This window comes from Vicia villosa, linkage group LG6 (assembly GCF_029867415.1).
Source record: "Vicia villosa cultivar HV-30 ecotype Madison, WI linkage group LG6, Vvil1.0, whole genome shotgun sequence".
Classification (NCBI taxonomy): Eukaryota; Viridiplantae; Streptophyta; class Magnoliopsida; order Fabales; family Fabaceae; genus Vicia; species Vicia villosa.
Window position 1 is genome coordinate 100,883,543 of NC_081185.1, and position 9,237 is coordinate 100,892,779.

The window sequence follows — 9,237 nt, forward strand, 5'->3', positions numbered from 1 at the left end:
GACTGAAATCAGGGATCACATTTGGGAAACCCTAAAAATCCCCAGGAAGTCACTCAAAGGTTTCAATCATCTTCAAATAATCCCTATGACAATATACAATGGAAATTGTATCTCAATTCAAGACCTACAGGCATCAATTTCATCTGGTCGACAATTAGGGTTTTTGACCTAATTCACTGAACAACTGCCTTTTTAATCAGGACATGATGTCACAACTCAAACAATGGCTCAAAGGTCCTCTAATAATTCAATGTGATCCACTTTTTATGAGCCATTGCCATTTGTGTGATTCAAGGGATTTGTTTGGAATTTATTTCGCGACTTATGGCTTATGGATTCATCATGGTGAAAAATTGATTCATATGGATTATTTGAAAGTTGGTACAAGTTTGAAACAATTCATGGAAATTTCACCGAAATTGAAAGAAATATCTTTTAGTCCATTTGTTGAAAGATTATTTCAAGTATGGTTTAAAACCATAAAATTCAAGAATTCAAAATTCATTGGTGCAAGAATATTCTTCACATTACTTCAAGGAATTTCCATTCAAAAATATCCAGTATTCATGGTTCATGCAACTTCATTCAAAGATTTTAAAGGAAATTCAAACATTCACAAATGAAGATCATTCTTTACAAAGTTCTAAATTCCAAATGAAGTACAAAGTGAACTATATTCAAAATTCAAAGATACAACATTCAAAGTTCCATTTATTTCCAAGAATACAAGTTCATACAATCTAAAGTTGGAATAAATTGGAATTACAAGAAAAAAGAAAAAAGCTTCAAATACATTCTTGAATTCTTCAATCTTCAAAGTCTTCATTCTTCAAGTTCAAGCTTCTTCATGCTTTCTTCAAAATTCTCATGCAACATGAAAAAGAAACAAAGAGGGGTGAAATTAGCAAAAGTCAAAGAATGTCAAAGAGAGATTTTTATGTCATAAAATTATGCAACTTAGAGATATCATAAAATGACATAAAAATTTACACACATGGCTTATATCATGAAAAATATATTTGCATAAGAATATTCTTATTCTTATTCTTATTCTTGCAATGATGAAGAATATATTCTTATTCTTATTCTTGCAATGATGAAGAATATATGCTTATTCTTATTCTTGCCATGATTGAAACTTGCTAATCAAGATTACCAATTGCCAAACACATCCTAAGCTTTTCCTATAAATAGAAGTGTTCTCTTCATTGCAAATGAAAAAAAAGCAACCTTAACTACTTGCTTTTTTCACTCCTCCCTTTTCTCTCATAATTTTCAAAGTTTCTTAGTCCCATAGTTTGAAAAGGAGTGAAGAAGTTGTTCATACCTTGGTGGAGAAATCCAACTTGAATTCCATCTTCAAGTCTTGAAACAATCCAAAGAGGTGTTTGGCACCACCTTCATCAAAAGCCTACAACAATTTCAAAAAAAAGAAAGAGGTTGTTAGTAACAACAATTCAAAGTTGTTACAATTAACAATTTCAGAAGTTGTTAATAGCAAAAATCCAAAGTTGTTCTTCAACAACACCACTCGAAATTTCCAGAAAAAAAAAGAAAGGGAGGTCGAAGCCATACCTTCGGACTTCAGTGGCAGCCCCACATCATCTTCAACACAGCACCCGACGCTTCCAGCAACAAGTTATTGTGAAGCTGTAACAACAAATTGCAACAAAATTCAGCAAACAGCAACAATTCCCAGGAACAATTCACAACAATTCTAAGGCAATAGCGGCAAGAGTTCGGTAAAGCATCAACAACAATTTCACAAAGCAACAATTCACAAGCCACAGTTCTGAACAGCAACACAATAACAATTTCCAAAGTTTTTCAGAACAGCATCAACACAGTGACAATTGCGAATTCAGAATCACAGCGGTAACAACAACTCAAAGCAAAAATTCAGCAGCTGTAACAACATGAATTGCAACAAAAGTTCATAACGGATTCAAAGCTTCTACAACAACAATTCAAATTGGTTTCAAACAATTTGCAACAATTCAAATTGTTCTTCAAAAGGATCAAAATTCAACAACATCAACAGTTCATCAGTTCATCGTGGTTCTGTATCATTCAACAATTACAATTCGCAAAGCTATGGTTCAGACACTTAAAACAAATTTAGCAATAGCAACCGGTACAGAATCAAAACAGTAGCTAGCATCAAAATTCCAGAAGCAAAGTAAACCGTATACCTCAACAAAATCCGGCGAAAGTCTCCTCGCCGCAGGTAAATCGATTCCGAACTCACTCTCAATGATATTGCTGTGAACTTTATTTTCCCAGTAGAATAGAAATCGCACTGAATCATTATGTTTGCTAGCTTTAAAGTTCTTGTGTGTGTTTGAGTCTGAATGTGAATAACCGTGATTATGAGTTTAAGGTTTAACCAAATAAATTCATGTTCAAGAGTTGAGTTAACGAAGAACATACCTGGGTTTTTACTTCTGGCTGTAAATTTGAGTAATAGTTTGAGCAACTCTCCTCCATGGCCGCCGTGAAACTTCCGTTGAGGAGTGGTTCTGTTATCGTTCACGTTGAGAGCAGAGAGATAACGCGAGGAGGAGAACCGAGAGAGGAGAATCGTTGTTGTTTTAGAGAAATCGAGTGAGATCCGAGAAAGGGGCCATAGTTGTTTTTGTCTTTCAGAAGAGAGAAATAGATGTTTGATTTTGTTTGGTTTTCACGATAAAAAAAGAACAACAAGCAGCAGAGAGAAAGAGAGAGTAACGTTAGCAAGAGAGAGAGGGAAGAGAGAAGAGGCGTTGCCTCTTGTGTTCTACTTAGGGTTTCTTTGGAAACCAATTGAACATTGAAAGATGGGCGGATCCGGTTCGACCCAGTCCGACCCAAGTACTATCCCTTTCTTTTATTTATTGTTCAGCCTCTAATTTAATTGGACTGCACCCCCATCCGATTTCCAGCATACCCCTGGCCCAATTACTAGTTTTTTTAACTATCTATTTGTTTTTTTTATATATTTCTCATAAAAAGGTTTTTGGTTTTTAATTTTAAGATTTAATTTTCTAATCCTTATTAAAATACCAAAAATAAATATTTAGATTCATATTTAAGTTTATGTCTTCTAATTATTTTCCTCTTTTCACAAAACTACAAAAATATATTTTCTTAAATTAATTTTGTTTAAGTTTGATATTTTCATATTATTTTGTGTAGTTAATCATTTAAATTTCTATTTGATTACTGTTGCACATTATTGTTATTTTCTCACTTCATCCAAGACTTCGAGATTATTTCTCTGTTGTCTTTTGGATTTGTCTGTTTTGTTTGGTCTTCCATTTGCTGTAGAAATCTATAAACAATTACTGGATGATCATGGAATTGCCGAAAGCTGTGAGCTTATCCAATGTTCTTTTCTGCTGGTGAGGATGCTTAATATCTGTTGAGATCCTAAACAATCAATCAATCAAACTTTTTTGCCACAAGGCTGGCTAATCAATCAAACTTTTTTGCCACAAGGCTGGCTAATCAATCAAACTTCTTTTTGCCACAAGGCTGGCTAATCAATCAAACCGTTTTGCCACCATACTGGCTGATTAATCAAAGTTTTTTGTCACAAGGCTGACTTCATTGAAACTTTTGCCACGAGGCTGGCTGATTAATCAAAACTTTTTGTCACAAGGCTGACTTCATTGAAAGTTTTTGCCACAAGGCTGGTTAAACAACAAAAACATCTTTATCATTCTAAGCACCCTAAGTGGCATGGCCCCGGGCTTATAATGAAAATATTTTCAAACAAAAATCAAACAGATGTATGTGATGATATAGATTAGATACATCGAACATTTAGATGACATTTGTCTCTTTTCCTTTGCTTCCACTAGCATAAGTGGGAACTACGATTGCTCTGACTTTCTCAACATCCCTTTGAGAATACGTAGGCACAAGGTCGATCCTTGGCGAGCAAAACAAAATAAAACAAAAAAAACCATTCAAACCTTAGCACTCGTAGACCCCGAGCTACAGATGCTCTGATTCCCTCTAAGGGATATGTATGCAGAGGATCGCGATGATCTTTGCGAGCATAATCAAACAAACACCTTAGGTCCCACCTATTTCACAAGAACCTCCACAATAACATGGAATGAAAAACGAAGCAAAGAAACCTATAGAGTACTATAGATACGTTGGGTGCTAATACCTTCCCTTCGTATAACCAACCCTCTTACCCAAGATCTCTCCCCCCTTTTTAGGTTATTGCAACTTTTTTCCTTTTCCTCTTTTGGAAACAATAAAAAGTTTGGTCCGTACAAAAAGAAAAATCATTTTTTTGAGCACTCGAGCCCAAAGAAGGCATCAGGTGTCTCATCCCGAAAAAGACAAACGATTTTTCCCCGCGACACTCTGCATCAGAATCAAGCTATGCTGGCTTCTCGTTTGGACGCGCAAGAAGCAGCCAATGCTGAGTTTCGCTCCTTCATGGCAAGGCAAACTGCAAGCACTAACGGGGTTCATGACATTCTGGCGCAGATTATGTCTAAGCTAGGGTCTTAGTCTTCGGTCTTTGTAGTTTTTCTTTCCTTGTTGCATCTGTTTTCTGCATACATCTTTTGTAATCCTGCTTGTTTAAATCAATGAAAAGCTTATTCTGCATAACTTTTGTACTTCTGCTTTTTATCAATGATTATTTGTTTTCTTTCCATTTGTCCTGTGCTTACATCTGAATCTTTTACATTCTTTTTGATGTTATGACAAAAAGGGGGAGAAATAGTGATAAATGATTTGATTTATATTAGCAGTTGCTGGGAAGAAAGCCCCCACATTACTAACAGAAGCTGCGAGCTTCATGTGTTTCTAAGTTGTATTTGCAGGAATTGAAGATTCTCTTTAAAAGATCAACATAAGAAGCAACAAGATGAATCAAGCTCTAGGATTCTTGAAGCAAGCTGAGTGCTATGAAGCTTCAGAATCAGAAGCAAGAAGGAAGAATGTTCAGATATTCTGATGATAGAATATGATCTGAAACATTATGTCTAGTTGTTCTGATACATTCTATATGGCTTATATGGCTCTGATACATATTATGTGTTCTGAAACATATTTTATGTTCTGATTCATTCATGCTGACTTTTGTCGTTTAGTTTTGTTCTGTAACATTTCAGGATGTAGAGATGCTCTGATGAAGCTCTGGTACATTCAACAATGTTCTGATACAATCTAGCATGAAGTAATGTAAGAAGAAATTCAAGCTCTGAAGCTGTCCGTTGGAAGCAAGAGTCAGAAGCTGTGAATGTTCTGAAGATCAAAGAAATTCAAGTTCTGAAGCTGTCCGCTGGAAGCAATAATCAGAAGCTGTGAATGTTCTGAGGATCTAAAGAAATTCAATGTTCTGAAGCTGTCCTATGGAAGCAGAAATCAGAAGTCATGAATGTTCTGTAGATCAAGCACTGTGAACGTCTCTATTGAAATACTCAGGGAAGTCTTTTATTTATAAAATTCTTCTTGTATTAATTTCAGGGGGAGATTATTCATCTCAAGGGGAGATTGTTAATCTCAGGGGGAGACATATTCACATGCTTATGCTATAGCTGTGTAATTTGTCTTTAGCCGTCTGCTCTTTCTGATCGCAAATTCATATCATTTATATATGTTCTTGTCATCATCAAAAAGGGGGAGATTGTTAGAACAAGATTTGTTCTGATCAATATTCTTAGTTTTGATGATAACAAGGATATGGATTTTGTGTGACATAATGTGGTACTCTAATACATTGCAATTTCCCTTTCAGGAAATATATAAAGAGTATGCACAAATCAGCGCTCAGAAGCTTTGTCTCAGAAGGTTCAGCATGCAACATCAGAACATGGTCTGGCAAGACATCAGAAGATGGTCAAGGCAGAATCAGAACATGGGTCTATGGAAGCATCAGAAGAACTTGAGATCAGAAGCAGAAGCACTGAAGTTCTCATGGTATCACGCTCAGAAGCACTTCAAGGTCAGAAGACAAGAAGATGCTATGCACCAAGCTGTTTGACTCTGATGATATTCAAACGTTGTATACACAAACATCAGATCTGAAGAAAGTACAGGTGGCAGGCTACGCTGACTAACAAAAGGAACGTTGGAAGCTATTAAAGGCAACGTCAGTAGACACAGCGTGAACAAGGCTCGAGGTAGTTGACAAAAGCGTGAAACATTAAATGCAATGTTGTACGGAATACGCAAAGCATTAAATGCTCCCAACGGTCATCTTCTCAAACGCCTATATAAATGAAGTTCTGATGAGAAGCAAGGTTACCAATCCTGAATAAACTTATTCTGAAAAACTTGCTGAAACGCTGTTCAAATCAAAGCTCAGAAACTTCATCTTCATCAAAGCTCACTACATTGTTGTTGTAATATATTAGTGAGATTAAGCTTAAACGTTAAGAGAAATATCACTGTTGTGATTATAGCTTTTCAGAAGCATTGTAATACTCTTAGAATTGATTACATTAATTTGTAAGTAACTAGAGTGATCAAGTGTTGATCAGGATACTCTAGGAAGTCTTAGCTTGTGTCTAAGCAGTTGTAATTAGGGTGATCACGTGGTGGTCAGGATACTCTAAGAAAGTCTTAGCTTGTGTCTAAGCATTTGTTCCTAGAGTGATCAGGTTGTGATCAGGATACTCTAGAAGACTTAGTCGTGGGCTAAGTGGAAAACCATTGTAATCTATTGCGATTAGTGGATTAAATCCTCAGGTGAGGTAAATCACTCAGTGGGGGTGGACTGGAGTAGTTTAGTTAACAATGAACCAGGATAAAAATAACTGTGCAATTTGTTTTTATCGCTCAAGTTTTTAAGACTGCACTTATTCAAACCCCCCCTTTCTAAGTGTTTTTCTATCCTTCAGAGATATTAGCCCATTTTCCCAAACGTAAAATGTATGACAACTCCCCTCAAATGCTTAAGAATTTTTACATTTAATGTATATTATTATAATATAAAAAAATAAAATTTTATAAGTTTAAAAAAATACAATTTTAATTAAGAAATTAAACATATTAAGAAATTGTTAAGTATGACACCATGTTTTCAGATAACATTAATATAGTTATATGTATCTAAATCTTACTTGCAAAGTTCTGCAATAGTTAGTATAGATACGTTCACTTCTATCCGTGAATCTATATTAGTTAATAAACCCAGTTGAATCCAAATGAGTTAATTTTAAAAATTTATTAAACCTATTTTAGATATTATTCCATTTTTCAAACTTAAAATATATGACACCTCCCCGTAAAATTTCAAATTTACAAATTTTACAAATCTAAAATGTATGATAGTGCCCGTCAAAATTTATTTTCTACATTTCTATAAAGAAACAAAACTTACTTTTGATCTAGTGATAAAACTTTATGTTATGTGTACTAATTAAATAAAATGATAATACATGATTGTATAAATGTTAAAATGATGATAAATTTATCTTTTTCATAACAAATATATGTATTTTTCTATCATAATTGTCTCATGTTCTTTTATCTAAAACAAATATTTATAAATTGTTTTAGTATAAATGATAACGTTTTATCATAAAAAACACTAACATTTTTTGATAAATTCATATTTTTATATAATTTATTATATTTAAATAATATTTGTACTTATATTTAATATATTATTATAATTTAAAAAAGAAAAATAAATGTAATAACAACATCCTCGTAAATTTTGAATACTAAAATTAAAATTATATTTAAAAAATTAAATGCTTAAACATAAAAGTAAAATTTTGAATACCAATTTCAGAATACAAAACATATAAATTTATTACGTATAATGCATAATGCATTTATAAATATAGAAATAAATGATGAATAAAAAGTTATAAATATGGATTAAAAAGGTATATATAGATTTAAAAAATAAAAATAAAATGCTATGTTAAATTAATTCTAAAATAAAAAAATGAAAATTTCATAATCTATTTTTTATTCCCATTTATATAAATAATTGTATAAATGAATATTCAACCGATATCAATTTCAATATCAATATTAATTCAATGGTTGCATCTTGGAAAGACATTTTTGTAGGTTGTAAACCGTGAAATTATCTCATTCCAAAATAAAATAATTATGCACGCTGTTCAAATTCGGCTGCCATATAAATGCAGACTATGATTCTTTCCATTAATAAATGGAATAAAAAAATATAAAATGCAACAAATATTGTAATAAATGCCAAATCAATAAGATTTAGTTATTTTGTCAAAAGTCTGTTTTATTCATGGAATAAGGAAAATTTAAAAGGGCTTATAATGCAAATGCCAACCCACTACACATTATGATGGCAAGGAATTAGTACTCCTGTTATTGTAATTTTGAATTTTATGGATTTTATTTATTTTATTTATTTAAATTCCACTAATAAACTTGAAACATTATAACTCAAGTCCACTGCACGGTATAAAATTTTATTTATTTTATTTATTTAAATTCCATTAATAAACTTGGAACATTATAACTCAAGTCCACTACACGGTTATTAAACATATGCATGTATCAATATTATTACGAAAGCCAATAAATTACATTCCAGTAGAAGTTATAAAAATATTATATCAATTTGAAAGGTATTTTAATATTTATTATATAAATTAACAATTACATTAAACTATTCAATTGATTTTAATCAATTATATTAAATGTTTATTTTTAATTGAAGTTTATAAATGATATTTTCTTTACACACAATGAAGGATAAAATAAATCATAATTAACTAAATCCTAATTTTTTAAATAATAATTTTCTTTTGTTAAATAGTAATTAGGAGTTAAAAGAGAATAATTCAAAAGATGTGTGATGTTTAGAGACCCACATAATCTATTTAAATAAATAATAATCATAATGAACATTGAAAGAAAACATTGGTATTAAAGTTATTGAACAATTAAAAGGCATAAAATGATTCACTGTTTTGAAAAAGTAAAATTAAAAGGCATAAAGTGATTTAATTATGTGTTTATTAAGCTTGAAGCTGATTGAAAAGTAATAAAATGTTTTAATTTCCATTTAGTAATAATAAATTTAATTCAATCAAAAAAAATTAATAAAGTGATGAAATGTTTTAGTTTCAAATGAATAAGGCGTTGTACACTGTCAGCTACTTCTACATCTTATTTTCCATCGACGGGGCGTATTCTAAAGGTGCAGAGATGGGTTCCTTCCATAGAGATGAGATAAAGGCTACATTAAAATGGAAATGCATCAGCAGTTTCTCCGGAAAAATCAGA

The 9,237-nt window shown here is 32.1% G+C and overlaps 1 long non-coding RNA gene across 3 annotated transcripts; it reads right to left on the bottom strand.

Annotated features, from left to right (window-relative positions):
* Window positions 1-655: 655 nt before the first annotated feature.
* Window positions 656-2,781, bottom strand: LOC131609411 (uncharacterized). Of its 3 annotated transcripts, none has more exons than XR_009286168.1 (5): window positions 2,431-2,781; window positions 2,193-2,347; window positions 1,576-1,650; window positions 1,328-1,411; window positions 656-854 (listed from the first exon to the last, which is right to left on the bottom strand). It is a non-coding gene; the product is annotated as an uncharacterized LOC131609411 (long non-coding RNA). The 3 variants fall into 3 exon arrangements; XR_009286169.1 differs by having other exon boundaries at window positions 656-864; XR_009286167.1 differs by lacking the exon at window positions 656-854 and having other exon boundaries at window positions 878-1,411; window positions 2,431-2,780.
* Between the last annotated feature and the right edge of the window lie 6,456 nt (window positions 2,782-9,237).